Genomic DNA, 17,546 nt, shown 5'->3' on the forward strand with positions numbered 1-17,546 from the left:
GTACAATTAAAAAATCATATTTTTTCCACAAGTGATCTTTTCACCCCCAATTTTTATTTTCCCAAGGGTAACAGGACCCTAAAAGTTATTGTGCAATTTGTCCTGAGTACGCTGATACTCCATATGTGGGTGTAAATGACTATTTGGGTGCATGGCAGAGCTCAGAAGGGAAGCAGCGCCATTTGACTTTTTTGGCTGGAATTGAGATCGGACACCATGTCGCGATTGGAAAACCCCTGATGTACCAAAACAGTGGAAACCCCCCACAAATGACACCATTTTGGAAACTAGACCTCCCAAGGAACTTATCTAGATGTGTGGTGAGAACTTTGAACCCCCAAAGGCTTCACAGAAGTTTATAACGTACAGCCGTACAATTAAAAAATCATATTTTTTCCACAAAAATGATCTTTTCACCCTCAATTCTTATTTTTCCAAGGGTAGCAGGACCCCAAAAGTTATTGTGCAATTTGTCCTGAGTACGCTGATACCTCAAATATGGGGGTAAACCACTATTGGGGCGCATGGCAGAGCTCGGAAGGGAAGCAGCGCCATTTGACGTTTTTGGCTGGAATTGAGATCGGACACCATGTCGCGTTTGGAAAGCCCCTGATGTACCAAAACAGTGAAAAACCCCCACAAATTACACCATTTTGGAAACTAGACCCCCCAAGGAACTTATCTGGATGTGTGGTGAGCACTTTGAACCCTCCAGTGCTTCACAGAAGTTTATAACACCCGGGCGTGAAAATTTAAAAAAATGTATTTTTTCCACAAACATGATCTTTTAGTCACCAATTTTTTTATTTTCCCAAGGGTACCAGGAGAAATTGGACACCAAAAGTTGTTGTTCAATTTGTCCTTAGTACGCTGATACCCCATATGTGGGAGGAAACTACTGTAGGGGCACACGTCGGGGCTCGGAAGGGAAGTAGTGACGTTTTGGAGTGCAGACTTTGATGGAATGGTCTGCGGGTGTCATGTTGCTTTTGGAGAGCCCCTGATGTACCTAAACAGTGGAAACTCCCACAAGTGGCCCCATTTTGGAAACTAGACCCCCTAAGGAACTTATCTAGATGTGTGGTGAACACTTTGAACCCCCCCAGTGCTTCACAGAAGTTTATAACGACCGGGTGTGAAAATAAAAAAAATTGTATTTTTTCCACAAACAGGATCTTTTTGTCCCCATTTTTTAATTTTCCCAAGGGTACCAGGTGAAATTGGACCCAAAAGTTGTTGTCCAATTTGTCCTGAGTACGCTGATACCCCAAATGTGGGAGAAAACTACTGTATGGGCACACGTCGGGGCTCGGAAGGGAAGTAGTGACGTTTTGGAATGCAGACTTTGATGGAATGTTCTGCGGGTGTCATGTGTGTTAGGAGAGCCTCTGATGTACCTAAACTATTGAAACTCCCCACAAGTGACCCCATTTTGGACACTAGACCCCCCAAGGAAACTTATCTAGATGTGTGGTGAGCACTTTGACACCCAAGTGCTTCACAGAAGTTTATAACGCCCGGGCATGAAAATAAAAAAATCATTTTTTTTCCACAAAAATGATATTTTTGCCCCCAATTTTTTATTTTCCTAAGGGTAACAGGAGAAATTGGACCCCAAAAGTTGTTTTGCAATTTGTCCTGAGTACGCTGATACCCTATATGTGAGGGTAAAACACTGTTTGGGCGCATGGCAGAGCTTGGAAGGGAAGGACCACCATTTAACTTTTTCAACGCAGAATTGGCTGGAATTGAGATCAGACGCCATGTTGCATTTGGAGTGCACCTGATGTGCCCAAACAGTGGAAACCCCTCCAATTCTAACTCCAACCCTAACCCAAACACACCCCTAACCCTAATCTGAGCCCTAACCCTAGCCCTAACCCTAGCCCTAACCCTAGCCCTAGCCCTAATGGGAAAATGGAAATAAATACATTTTTTTTTTATTTTATTATTTTTCCCTAATGATAATGGGGGGTTTGATCTACTATTTATGGCGGTTTTTTACTGGGCAGCTGTCGCACGCTAAAAGACGCTTTTTATTGTAAAAATAGTTTTTGCATCACCACATACTGAGAGCTATAATTTTTCCATATTTTGACCCACTGAGTCATGTGAGGTCTTATTTTTTGTGGGACGAGTTGACGCTTTTATTGGTATTATGTTCTGGCACGTGACATCTTTGATCGCTTTTTATTCTGATTTTTGGGACGCAGAATGAGCAAAAACCAGCGTTTCATGAATTTCTTTTAGGGGGTGCGTTTACGCCGTTCCACCTGCGGTAAATTTGTTAAAGCGGTTTTATCCTTCGGGTCAGTACGGTTACAGCGATACCTCATTTAGGTCGCTTTTTTAAGTTTTGGCGTTTTTATGCAATGATAACAATTTTATATAAAAAATAATTATTTTTGCATCGTTTTATTCTGCGAGCTATAACTTTTTTATTTTTTCACTGATAACGCTGTATCGCGGCTCGTTTTTTTGCGGGACAAGATGACATTTTCGGTGGTACCATGCATATTTATATGCGTCTTTTTGATCGCACGTTATTGCACTTTTTGTTCGGCGGTATGATAATAAATCATTATTTTTTGCTTTGTTTTTTATTTTTATTTTTTAAGGGGTTCGCTAAAGGGGTTAACTAATGGGACAGTTTTATAGGGCGGGTCATTACGGACGTGGCGATACCAAATATGTGTACTTTTATTATTTATTTTTTTATTTCCAAAAAATGAATTTATTATTAGAGAATATATTTTTTTTTAATTTATATAGCGATTTTTAAAAAATTATTTTTACACTTTTTTTAACTTTATTACATTGTCCCAGGTGGGTCATCACTGCCCTGTGACAGATCAGCAATCTGTCACAGGCAGTGTGCAGGTTTCTTTCTTGCCTGCGCTTTGCAGGCACTGAGGAAGCCAGCTCCCTGCAGGCCCCCATCACCATCTTGGATCCGGGGACCTGCAAGGAAAGAGCCTCCCGCAGCAGCGCTGCACATTGCGCTGCTGTGGGGGGCTCAGGGAAGCATGGAGGGAGCCCCCTCCCTGCCGATGCTTCCCTTTAACCCCCGGTACACCGCGATCATGTTTGATCGTGGAGTGCAAGGGGTTAACGTGTCAGGGGCGGTCCGTGACCCCCCTGACACATTGTGCCGGGTGTCAGCTGTGATAATCAGGTGACACCCGGCTGCGATCTGCGGCGCTCACCATGTGGGCGGCGCTGATCACTGTGACGTACTATCCCGTCCCTGGGAATTAAGTCCCAGGGCACATGGACGGGATAGTATGTCACATGACAGAAAGGGGTTAATTCCAGTCAATTTTGTGCTCCAAAAGTCAAATAGTGTGTCTTCCCATCCGAGCACCCAAACAGTAGTTTTCCACCAAATACTAGCATAGTTGAAAAAAAATGGACAGCAAATATTGGCATTTATTTTCTCGTGTTACCACTGTGCAATGCAAAATTTGGGCCTAAAAAAACATTTTTCTGGGAAAACTGTGATTTTTTGTTTTCTGTGAAGAACCTGTGGCTCCACGACACCTCTTGATAATTTCTTTGATGGGTGTAATTTCCAAAATGGAGTCACTTGCTTCCTCTGTTTCAGCACATCAGCAGCTTTCCAAAATTCCAATGGTGTTCCTTCCATTCCAGGCCATGCTGTGTGCCCAAACAGTAGTTTTTCACCACATATGGGGTATTGACATACTCAGAAGAAATTTCACAACAAATTGTATGGTCCATCTTTTCCTGTTATACTTGTTAAAACCCCTTAATGACGGAGATATTTTATTTTTGTGTTTTCGTTTTTTGCTCCCCTTCTTCCCAGAGCCATAACTTTTTTATTTTCCTGTCAAAATGGCCATGTGAGGGCTTGTTTTTTGCAGCAGAAGTTGTACTTTTGAACAACATGATTGGTTTTGACATATGGTGTGCTGGAAAATGGGAAAAAAAATCCAAGTGGGGTGAAATTGCCAAAAAGTACAATTCCGCACTTGTTTTTTTTTACATGTTCACTAAATGCTAAAAATGACCTGCCATTATAATTCTCCAAATCACTTTGAGTTCATAGACACCAAACATGTCTAGGTTCTCTTTTATTTAATTGGTGAAAAAAAATCCAAACTTTGGTAAAAGAAAAAATAAGGTGCCATTTTCATGATTTGGGGCTGGGTGACAACTTATTTTTTTGCATATCGAGCTGACGTCTTTACTGATACCATTTTGGTGTAGATACGATCTTTTGATTGTGTGGCGCCCCTGAGGCTCAGTCGCCACAGAGGTACTGCACCTCCTCCTGAGGTGTGGTGCCCCACCATCCAGGTAAGGTGGAGACACCTGACCACACTCCAACACCTGCACCCCACACCACAAAGTAGTGTAGCAAAGCACCTTCGGTGGCTCCCTGCTTAGAGTATAGCAAAGCACCCCTTGGTGGCTCCCTGCGTGGAACACGAAATGTGCTGGGAGGTGGGTGGAGTTTAGTTCGCACCAAAAGAGCGGGAAGAGTTGAGTCAGTCAGTCAGTCTTTGCACTCAGTCAGTGAGTGAGGATGTAGAAGGACAGAATGTGAGACAGAGAAGATCCCCGGGAGAGGGATGGAAGAAGGAAGTGCGGCAGCAGGCCACAGTGATCTGGGTCTGCTGGCACAGGAAAGAGATAGAGAAAGGAAGCTTGATTCTCCATTGGGAAGAAGGATTAGCATGGAACGTGAGGAGAATAAGAGAACGAGGACCAGGGTTAGAAGAGAACCCTTTTCAAGTTCTAAGCGCAAGGCCGGGGTCCGGTCCCCGAGGTTGTACGGATACTAATGGTCCTGCAGCAGACACCGGAGGAATAGAAGTAGTGACCGCTTTATTCCCACACAAGACTTGGGGGCACAACAGCAACATATTAGTGAGCTGGGACTTAATAGCAAGGAGTCCCCGAAGTAGGCTACAGCTGTCTGCCGTACAAGTAGAGTTCATAGGAACATCAGACAGGAGGAACTCCAGTGTAACTCAGTACTAGGAGTACTTCACTCAAAGGCGCTATAAGAGGAGACGTTCAGAAAAGGCACATATGTTGGCGGAGTGTTGGAAAGGAGTATTCCATCTGGCCTGGAGGTTGACTGAGTCCCTAACCCGGAGGACATGGCACGGAAGCAGTCACCCGTTTGTACAACAGACTGTGAGTAAAGCTTTGGAACTACATGCCCTTGTGTCCTCCACTAATTCCTGCGCCAACCTGCCCAGCACTGCTGCATCCCTCGCGCCGGACACTACACCATCCAAGTGTCACTTCACCTACACTGCCCTGGGACTACAGCCCTGCCTGTGGAGGGCTATAACATCACTGTTGCACCACATCATCTGTCCCAGAGGATCTGTCTGCAGCGTCGGCTTACAACTCTATTGCCGAATACCACAGGTGGCGTCACGAATCACTTACAAACTTTCGCTACCATAAGCACACTGAACATTCCCCTTTTACAATGGGCGCCCAGGGCCACGGGCCGGGTCCCAGCTGCCGTGACATCTCCCATTGAAGCTCATCGGGCCTGGTACCGAGCACCCCCACAGCCCTGGGTGTGAGGGCGACCCAATTGCCCCTTATTGCATTTCATTGTAATGTAGCGGTGACAAAGCAATGTAATTCTAGCGTTTTCATTTTTTTCTCGCTACGCCGTTTACCGATCAGATTAATTCTTTTATCTTATATTTATAGATTGGAAGATTCTCAAAGCAGCGATACCAAATATGTGTATGTTTGATTATTTCTATCTTTTATTTTGAATGGGGTGAAAGGAGGGTGATTTGAACTTTTGTATTTTATTTTATTTTTTATTTTTAAAAACTTTTTTTTTTACTTTTTGCATGTTTCAATAGTTTCCATGGAACTCTAGAAGCTGCAGTTGTCTGATCGGCTCTGCTACATAAAGGCGATGATCAGATCTGAGAGCTATATATATGATCTGATGAGAGCTATATTCAACGGATAACAAAGATAGCAGTCGGCTGATGGGACTATTACTCCCATCAGCCTACACCTGCTGCCATTAATACCAGTGAGAGCAGGAGCGGCTGATGGGAGTATTCCTCACCTGCCGCCTGCGCTATGAATAAATAAAAAATCTGGTGGGGGGCTCACTGTATTGTTTATAATCAGCCAGGCAAAACCCTCAGCTGTCGGCTAAGCCAGGCTGGTTATCAAAAAGTAGAGGGGTACCCACTCTGTTTTGCTGTTTTTTTTAATTAACTAATCTTATAGTTATATGGTAAATAAAGACACAGCCAGAATAAAGTCCTTTATTTGAAATAAAACAAAACACACTTTTTGATTTATATTTAAAAATAACAAACACGGTTATACTCACCTAATGCCTAATTCCACTGAATCCCTTGTCTCCCGTAATAAACCAAAAATAAAAACAAAAATATCCCTCACCTGTTTGTAGTTCTGTCCCATGCCATAATCAATGTCTGTGAATAAACAGTCTTCAACCTGGACGGTGCCAAGATGCGACCATCCGAACTGAGAACCACTGGTGAATGAGCTGCTCGGCTCGAGTAACAGGCACCCGAGCATATGAGTGCTCGCTCACATCTAAAAGCTTCAGAACTGATTATTCTATGACATAATTGTTTTGTTGCAGGTTTGTTCAAGGTGGGACAATAATGTGTGCATGTTTGGCATTTCTATGCCCCCTTTTTAATAACAAGCTTAAATCATTTTCCTTTTTTATTTTTAAACATCGATTTAATGACTTGTTTCCAGTAATGTCTGTCAGTACAATATTGGCCTATTTAGTCATAGTTTGATCTGCCAGAGGGATTGAACAGACACACTGTATTCCCCATCGTCTGGCACCTTCTGTCAACTAAAGCTTCTCCAATGCTTACAATGTCAGAAGCCAGTAACGCAGCCATGAACTATATAAAGCGCAGTGAGGTAATGCAGAATATTGTAAGATCGCAAGCACAGTATGTAAGCAGGAGATCAGGAGTCACACAGATCTCGCTCTCTGCTCACAGAATTACACTCCATTGCTTAGTTTTGGTATAATATTTAAGAGAATGAAATGCTTTACTTGCAATATGTTCTGTTTTGTAACCAATGGATTTTTAATTCTTATAAGCAATATCGTCTAAATGAATTACTACATACTTGGTGTGATATCAGTACAGGAAGGGATACAAATGGCATACATTATCTGAGAAAGTGAAATGTTTATATACTTTTTGTGTAGACGGGTAAGGTACTAAAGGGGTTAATATAGGCTGCTAACAATATTGCAGCTGGAAGACATTATTGTTAGTTTGACGTGATATGAGGCAATGACATTGATGAAAGATGTTCAATTTATAATTTCCGACCAGAAGTAAAAGAGGCAGAGAGTCCTATAGGTGTGCGCTCAGGGAGTCCACCTTCTGCTTGGGGACGCATTTCAGCCATGAACTTCCCTGCATATTCACTATACACAGACCAGCCAAAAGGAAGACAATGTAGAAAGTAAAGGGAAACGTTTTCTTACATGCTCCAATGTTATTTCCTAGCTAAGAAAGCATTTCAATGATTCTGCATCAGCTTCACAGCAATTGTAATCACAAACAAGCAAAAAGTCTTATGACATTTATAGGCCGAGTTCACACAGTAGTCGTCCTTATGGTCTTCCCACCATTTTCCTGCACAATCACTTACTCTGGCAAAGAAACAGCTTTTTCCTATCATCATGGTCACGGTTTTTCAGGTGAAGCACCAGTTTCCCTGTGAGATTAAATGATTGTGAAGGTAAAAAGTAAGAAAACGCAGAAGCACAGGGCTATAGGCATTAAAAGCTGCAGCATTACTGCTTTGTTTGAGCATAACCTTAGGCTACATTCATGCATCCATGTGATATGTCCTTCGGCTGTCCATTTTTTTCTTAGACAGCAGTATTAAGAATGGGTCTGTAAAGCTCAGGGCACGTCCTATTCTCATCAGTTCTACAGATCAGACTTCCCCATTACAGTCTACAGTGATCGGTGATACACAAATGAAACTTATCCCCGGGGACACACAAGCATTTGAAAAATCATCTATGTTTCATTCAGAAAAGTCTGAAAATTTTGATAGAATTTTCATCGGGGTGCCACATGTGTGCCTATTTTTTTACAACCGTATGACATCTGTGTTATGCGACATTTGTGTCATGTAATTACAATCGCGCTGTGCCAATGGTCTCCACGGTGACCCCGGGCCGAAAGATGGCTGCGGGGTCACCCAGGGAAGGTGGCCTGTTAGCTTATGCTCAGAGCAGGAGTTGACATGCCTCCCCCTGCATCTGAGATGCTGATCGAATTATCTGAAATGAAGACGTAAAAAGTTGATGTCCCATCCTAAGGCAATGTAAATGTTTTTTTAAAAATCACAAAATAAAGAACTATATATATCTAGATAAATTCCTTGAGGAGTCTAGATTCCAAAATGGTGCGACTTGTGGTGAGTTTACACTGTTTAGGAACCATGTAGAGAAAAAGAGGCTTGTACATAGCAGGGATCACAGAGGAGATAATAACAGATAATTCTTTATTGGAACACCCAAACACAAAAAAAAATCATTAAAACAATTAAAACTGCAAAAATGCAATCATATTTATACCATAACCCATGAGGGTTAAGCCCCTGCAATGACCCCACATGCACAATATTTTGTACAAATCAGCAAATGACAGGGTTAAAGTGATGCACAAGTGATGCACAATATAAGTGTACTTAAAGTATGCAATCTAATTCCCATAAACCCAACACTGCAGAGACTGAATAATGAATGCAGCAGGTTCTACTCTGCTGTTGAAATGAAATGAGAGGTTACCCTAGAATGGTGGGGGCATAACACCGCATACAACCTGTGTCACAGAGGCAAATGACTGCATGGATGAATAAAGACCAAGGACGCTCATGCAGTGTGGGTGAAGAGGCATGGGGAGAGAAGGCAGGGGCTCAGGAGAAATGCCCGGTGCGTTATGCCAGTCAAGCTGCCTTCATCACTGTTTAGGCACATCAGGGGCTCTGCAAAAGCGACGTGACACCCACAGAAATTTCCATCAAAATTTGTGCTCCAAAACGTCACTTTATCCTTTCTGAGTCCTGCCGTGCTCCTAGACAGTAGTTTTCCTCCACATATGGGGTATTAGCCTACTCAGAAGAAATTGCACAACAAATTGTATGGTGCACTTTCTCCTGCAACCCTTGTGAAAATAAAAAAAATTGGATCTAAAAACATTTTTGTAAGAAAAATGTGAATTTTTTTTCTAATTTTTATGGCTCAACGTTATTAACTTCTGTGAATCACCTGGGGGTATGGGCAGTATAATTTGCCTGACATTTCCCTTTTAATTGCAGCAGCCCTTTTACATTAACTTTTATGTTTGTCCTGAATAAGCTCCTGGTGGGTTCTGTTACACACATTACACATGGGATCTGTAGGTTTTGAAAGCCATTGATTTTTATGTGAAGTACTCAAAGATGGAATGGTAGTTTCAGATAAATATATTATCCTCTTCACTCCGCTGCTAATTTCCATTCTTTCCTCACTTATTCCAAGAGTCATAAACTTTCATTTTTCAATCCAAATAGTCATATGAAAGATTCTTTTTGTAGGACAAGTTGTACTTTTGAATTACATCATTCATTTTATCATGTGATGCACTGGAAAGCACGAAAAATATTCCAAGTGCATTGAAATTGAAAAAAAAAAAAAAAAGCAATTCCGCAATTCTTTTTTTTTACTTTTTATTCACCATGTTCACTGTATGGTAAAACATTTGCAGGATTTAGGATTGTGTGAGGGCTTATTCTATGTGCCCTAAACTGATGTTTTCACTGATACCATTTTGCGGTAGATATGATGTTTTGATCGCACTTCATTGCAATGTTGCAGCAGCAAAAAGATGTAATTAATGTTATATTTTGGTAGATCGGAGTTTTACGAACCCGGCGACACCAAATAAGCCTTTCTTTTAAATTGCTTTATTTTTAAGGGGCAAAATAAGAGGAGATTTGAACTTTTATAATGTCCTCTGGTCTTGCCTGCTGTTCCTCGGCTGGCTCAGGCTCCTCCCAGAAAGAGGCAGATAAGTGCAGACAGTGAGCTGAACTGTGTCCTGGCTGCTGCTGCTGACCACTTCACTTCAGGGAACTTTGAAGAAGAGTGAGGTGAGCCAGGATTGGGTGAGTCACCTCCCTTCCCTCTCTCCTCCACAGACTGCAGAAGAGCAGTCACATGACTTATTTCCTTCTCTCTGATTGGAGGTTTGTCCTCCCTTCTCTTTCTGACTCCTTGTCACATTTGTACTGTGCCAGTTAGTTTTGATACATGTACAGTACAAACTGTAGGGAAATAATTGATCATTGCCCGGAGGCAGGGGCCCCCTTTTTGGTGGACGCCCTGGGAAATTGCCCAGTATTCCTTCCACTACTTCCATCTGCCATGCTAGCTATATTAAATAGCTGCCATCTGCCTTTAACAGCCATATTCAGAGCTGAGCTATTGCCGTAGCTGTTAAACATTTAAATGACCCTTAGGTTATGTGCACACGTTGAAGGTTCTGCTGCGGATCTGCAGCATTTCAGGCTCTGCGGGTCCGCAGCAGATTTAGGTGCGTTGTACAGTACCATTGTTTTCAATGGTAAAATGAAAAACGCTGTGCACATGCTGCAGATTTTTCCACGTGGATTTGCTGCAGGTTCAAATCCGCAGCATGTCAATTCTTTGTGCGGAATCCGCAGCGGTTTCACACCTTTTCCATTCTACGTGTGCACATAGCCTTACAATTCATATTTAAATGAAACACATTACTACTTGCGCGCTTACCTGCTACCATTTCATTATGTCACACCATCGCTTTACGTCAATGAGTTACCATGACAGCCGAGGTCCTGCTATAGGCCCCCGTTGCTGCCATCTTGGTACTCCTTTCAATTCCAGTTATATGCTGAGCGCTAAATAAAATTGTAGTTTTCACTGTTACTGTATATTGAAGTATATAGTCTACATGTACAAATCTCACTATTTTTCTCCCATTTAAAAGAAATAAAATAAAGCAATATACATATCTAGTATTTCTGCTTTCATAAAAGTCCAATCTATCAAAATATGAAATTAATTAACATGATTGGTAAAAACTGTAAAGAGAAAACAAATCAACTCCAGAATTGCGGATTTTTGCTCAACGACTCACCACTACTCTCTAATAAACTGTTGTGTAGTATATACCCCAAAATAGAATAAATAAGAGCTACTTCATCATGCAAAAAAACAAGTCTTCACTTAGATCAATCAATAAAAAAATAATAATGTACCACAGACTCAGTAAATAGTGACACAATATAGAGAGTGGTGGCAGGACTGAAAACCAATATCCATAATAGCAACTTGGGAATAATTAAAATATAAACTTTTATTCAATTACTCTTAAAAAATATTTTAGACAAGACATATAAAGTGCAAATGTGCCAAAAGATGAAAGGCTAGTGCAAATATAAGATGATGCAGCAGTTTACCACCATATCTATATATATAATTGCCTTAAATTGTCCGTCATCCTCTTCCGTCTGGTTGTCCCACAATCCACCACACCGCATCGGAAGTACGCCGACCGCCATTTTGGAACACCCAAGTGATGCCGCTCGGATCCAGGATGCAGCTGCGATCCCGAATGCCGCTGCGATACCGACCGCTGCTGGGATCCCAGGTGCCGCTCGGATCCAGGCCGCCACTGCGATCCCGAACGCCGCTGCCATCCCGACCATTGCTTGGATCCCAGCCGCCACTTGGATCCAGGCCGCCGCTGTGATCACGAGGCTGTGAAAGGGGTGTAACGAGGGGGTATAACGAGGGGGGTATAATGAGAGGGTGTAATGAGGGGGTGTTAATGAGAGGGTGTAATGAGGTGGGAGTAATGAGAGGGATGCCGCCGCCGGACCCCAGCCAGGACCCACTGCCTGACTTCATGCGCCGGATCCTGCCACTGCCTGCCCACCCACCTCTGTGCAGTCACAGCCAGCAAGAAAGACCGCGGCTTGAGGCCTGTGCTGGAGATTGGGTGCAGCCACCCTCTGGTGGCGCCGCACACCATCTCCAGCACAGGCCGAAAAACAACGTCTTTCCTGCCAGTTATGACTGCACGGAAGTGGGTGGGCCGCCACCCCCAGCGCCACAAAGCTGCCCCCATCGTGATGTTACTGCCCTCCCGATGCGATAGCATCGGGCACACATCTAGTAACTTAATAACTGGCATTAATAGATTGCCCACTTCCTTCTACACGACTCTTCCCAACAGAGATAGGGTCCCGTTACACATAGCGACGCTCCAGCGATCCCGACAACCATACGACCTGGTAAGGATCGCTGGTACGTCGCTACATAGTCGCTAGTAAGCTGTCAAACAGGCAAATCTACTCAACAATGCAGCATCGATACGGCGATCCGTATAACGACCTTGGTGGTCGTTGGGACCTTGTCATACAGCAGCTATTCTGACGACTCAGACCTAGATAGGCGTGCTTCAGCGTTGCCTTTTCCACACCCCTCTGCTCCAATTTGTGGCCACTACTGCGCTATCAGTACACGGTTTGCTTCAGCGTCCCTGTCGCTATTTATTCATGGATCCACAGCGATTATTATAACTGTACATGTTAAATGTTATTATTGCATATAATTGATAGCTGACCTATAAAAGGAAATGCTACGGGGGCATTCTAAAGACAGAGCAAAATCACGCCTGCGTCCCTGAGTTCTGAGTCGCCAACGAGGTTGTTGTTATGGCGTCAAACACAGCGATGCATGCTGGCCAGTGGGGCACCAACGATCAAAAAATGGCCTAGGACATTCGAGCTCGATCAGCGATATCGCAGCGGGGGGACGGTCGCCGCCATGTGTCACACGTAGCGAGATCGCTGGCGCGTCACAAAACCTGTGACGTTTCAGCGATATCGCTAACGATCTCACTATGTGTGAAGTACCCTTTAGAGCCCTAGTTAAATGTATCCAATAGTACTGGATCTCATATATATCACATAGATACCCACAACCACCTTAAACATACAGACTGTGGATTCATGCACATCAACAAGATTTCATTCAGCAATACATAGGCTCACCGTGGAGTCCACTAATGACCAATGTTCCAGTTATCCACGTAGATTCCTATGTAATATGGAAAAAGGAATACCACATGCAGGTCATAGGTAATGCTGCAGCGTGAGGAAGTAACCCCCCCCCCCAAAGAAAACCTTTTGATAGGATCACCTTAAAGCTTATCCCGCTTCCTGTATTTTGTCTGCTACGTATGGGACAACTGGCAGTATAATAGCTACTACAACTGATTAGCAACTGAATAGCAACAAGAAAAAGAGATAAGGACCTGATCTTTACATCAGTCCTCCTCAAACATTTTCTACAGCAGGCAATACCCCACATGGGAAAATAGAATTCACCTATACCTTTAGGTTACATTCATCTATAATTTTTAGACCTCTATGCATGTAATTCAAGAATATAAGCACAAAAACAAAAAATTGGCTATGGAGGAAAGATTTATCTGTGAACCTCCTGTTAGGTTCATGCTGTACCTGAAGACTGGGAACTATAGGGAAGAGACTGGACTAGTCCAGTAGGATGCTCATCTGGCTTCTCCCTGCCCTGCTCCAGTTGATTGATAGGTCTCTGGCATATGAAGAAACCTGTCAATTATCTGGAGCGAGTCTAAGAGAAACTGGTCGAGGACCACACTAGACTACTCAGGTCTCTTCCCGTGGTCCCAGATAGTTTTCCGCACTATGCTTTCTCTGAAACACAGCAGCATTTTAGAAAAGACATACCTGAATGCAAACGTGTAGCCGAGATCTGATTTATGCGAGCAGCTTTAATCTACTAACAATTTCCCTATCAGCGCTTTTATAATATTAGTTTACATTTATTAACAATACTTTTGTTTTCACTTCTCTATCCACGTGTTGAGTGTGAAGTATATTATAACATACAAGTCCTAGTGCCTGAGTCACTGAAGGTGCACGGCATGCCGTAGTTACCTACCGGTGGTACACAAGTATGGCGCAATTATGGTTTACAACCAGCATCAGTCTGTAATCTCCAGAGACAGACCAGTATTATCTATTACGGGAGATAAACACTCATATGTTTCTTACTTTTTTAAAGCATTCTGCTTAACAGAAAATTGTCAAGAAACAAGAGTATGATTTACAGTGAGCGTAAATTATTATTATTATTATTATTATGCATTTATATAGTGCCATTTATCTCATGGCGCTTTACTTGTGAAAAGGGGAAATATAGACAAGTATAATAAACATGTGTAAGACAAGGGACACACAAGTACATAAGGAGAGGGGACCCTGCCCGCGAGGGCTCACAGTCTACAGGGATGGGTGAGGATACAGTAGGAGAGATGGTCAGCATAGTCCAAATCGCTTTCTATGAAGGAATGATTAGCTGACTACTGCTGTTACACAAAGACTTTCCCTAATTATGAATTCCTTGAAGTATTTCACAAGAGTCCTTGCCATTTATAAATCAATTCCTAGAGACAATCTGACAAGTTGCTTGCATTAAAAAAAAATATAAGCCCTCATGATAGTTTGTATTCAGCTCACTTGTTCAAGTGCTGAAGAATCCTGGCTTGTATTCAGTGCAGGGGAGAAATAGTAGTTTGTATTCAATGTCAAATATACGGAAACATTTTCTTGATTTTTCCAGCCTTGTTTTTAGTTTAGATTATAAAATTGTTTCGCCATATTTCATAGGCTGATGCAACACCAATTTCGGAGATTGCTTTACAGCAGAAACAAAAGCAATCCCAGTATAATGACCTACTCACTAAAATGGGAGTGTGAGGTGTTGTGAACATTTTCTGTATATGTGCTAAAGGGTAGAAAGGAAAGTTATTCCAATAACCTGGTGGATCTTGTGTTATGTTTCCAGAGTTATGATTTGTTTTATATAGAAGGTGGCTGCGCCAGAACAATAGGGGTGACAAACAACGCTAATTAATGTCACAACCTTTTTGTGCTGTGGCTACTGGGAGCACTCACAATTTCTATTAAGGTGTCTTGCCTTGCCAAGTTGATGAATGGAATCAGAAGCATCTCTTATAGCCATCCAAGAAAACGGAAATACAAGAAAAATATTTTACATACATGAGTGTCTAGTGATGACAAATAGTCACTGTAAGATGCTACCATCATAGCCTTTCTATTTGGTTCAAATCATATTCCTTAGGCTACATTCCCACAATGAGCTTTTCCTCATAGACTAACATTACATGCAGAAAATCTGGAGGTAAAAGATGCACATGCATTTTTTGTGTGTTTCTGTGACGGAAACGCATCAGAACACTTGTAATCAGCATGTACGTATGTCAATATAGTTCAATGAAATCAAAATACCAGAAAGTTTCAAAAAGAAGCCAACTTTATTTAAACGAATGACACACCAAATAGAGACAATAACAGCAGAGTCAAAAAACGCAATAAAAATGGTAAAAAAAATGCAATGAAAAACGCAAGTAACTTAATTTAAATAATAGGCACAGAAAGTGCAGAAATTCTGCAACATCAAGAGCACACCAAAAGCTCATCGTGGGAACGTAGCCGTACAAGTCAGGATATGAAAGGTTTGGAGATTAGTTAAGAATGGACTCATTTGTAAATGGGGCTGTTTCCACAGCATGTTTGCTGCTACTGTACTTTACACAACATTCATGCATAGGAGAAAAACTTTATATTTTATGATTTTGAAAATCTTGAGAATTTAGAAAATGTATAAAAATGAAATTTATCCCCTTGAAAATATGGTATAGATTTAGTCCCTTTTAGTATGTTTTATTAGTCAGGGAATCCATATAAAGTATGCTAAGCAGCTAATGCTTTCTGTGCTTTTCCTGAATATCCCTTATGCTGATCACTGATAACTGCACAACATTACATTGAAATTGTCACACCAAGAAGGACAAGCCACAAGGTTATGCATATCAAGGTGTCACAAAGACCTGACAATTATCAAATGTTGTTGTACCCATATCTAATTTGTGTCATGTGAAACTCATAAAAGTCAGATTAAAGGCAAGTTTTTTTAGCCACATGAAACCCTAAAATAAGATCAAATTTTGAGGGATGATTGTGTGATGCCTCCTGTTCATCAATGTGCCAAATACCTCCACTTGTCTAAAACGGATGATGAGTCCCTCTTTTGTCTTGGATGCAATGATAGCTGAAGATTGGTCTAGAGACCATGTAGTCAATGCCACAAAGAAGCCTCTAAGAGGGAACGTCACATTGGTCCTACTCCCAGGATTACGGTATGGGGTAGCATAATGAACACCTACTGGACCCATCTGATCTTCATTCCAGGTACCATAACAGCTCATCGTTATTTGTTACATTAATTTGGTAGTGGAACCAGTGATACACCCATTTCTCCAAAGTGTCCCAGGAGACTTATTTTTACACTGCATTAGGCCGCATGTTTATCACTCATGCAACTGTGAGCCTGCATGGCCCAAATGTGGCACCATGGCCTGCAGTGTCTCTGGACTTGTTTCCCATTGAGCACATCTGGGCTGTCATTGAAGAACAATTGCAAAAAGAGCTGGCAGCAGCAGATATTGATGATTCGCATGCCAAAGTGCATTACAGAACCTTTCTTACACAACCATTAAAAACCTCATTGATAGCATCGTTATCATGTCTATCGATCCCTAAATTTTTCTTCCTGGTGTTGCAGTTTCAATCTTGAGGGGTGTATTATAAGTAGTCAGTAGTAGACTGGAAAGTCTTTTATTATAAACATTTAAAATATAAAAATAATATTGATTTGTGTTTCTTAAAAATAAATGTTTGGAATGCAGCATTCCAAAAGTAAAAACTTTGTGCTGATATTAAGGCTGTAAACACTTACAAAAACATCATTTCCATAGCAGATGCTCTTCAATAACAGCTTTCTTGTATGCCAGTCTTTCCCATGATTAGTGGCTAGAGTCTTCTTTCTTGACACTATTTTTATGTGATGCATATGATAATTGCTTAATGTGTCTTGAATATTGTTATTACATTTACCATTAAGGCAAGTCATTCATAACTGACTTGGAATACAGCACTTCTCTAGTCTTTCTTTCCCCATGATACATAATGTCAATAATAAAAGAGATCAGCCAGAAAGAGTGAGCCATTATTGAGTGACTTATCTATAGTGAAATTACAGGGCGACAATACATCTTCGCAGCATACTGACATACTGACACACATTTACTATCTGTGTTTTAATGTGCAAGAGCAAATGAAAAGTCACTCTGGTTTTCAATTTAGCGTTATGTATAGAAGGCTAAAAAATTGCGCAACAGTTTCAGTTTAAATCAAGTTTGAGTTAATATTATCTGTAATTATATATTAGTTTGTTAGTAAACTATGACATATATGTGTATATTATAATATGTGCCAAAATGTATGCAAAAACGACTAAAAACTGGTTGCAAAATAGTAATTAGATTGTTAGGACGATGTTGATGTCAGAA

At 41.6% G+C, this 17,546-nt stretch overlaps 1 protein-coding gene across 1 annotated transcript in view; it reads left to right on the forward strand.

Moving 5' to 3' along the window:
• Positions 1–17,546, forward strand: part of VWC2 (von Willebrand factor C domain containing 2) — a 1,187,314-nt gene that overhangs the window by 451,989 nt on the left and 717,779 nt on the right. The window lies entirely within an intron of this gene.

Source organism: Dendrobates tinctorius, unplaced genomic scaffold, assembly GCF_039654945.1.
Source record: "Dendrobates tinctorius isolate UK_male_01 unplaced genomic scaffold, ASM3965494v1 ptg000162l, whole genome shotgun sequence".
Lineage (NCBI taxonomy): Eukaryota > Metazoa > Chordata > Amphibia > Anura > Dendrobatidae > Dendrobates > Dendrobates tinctorius.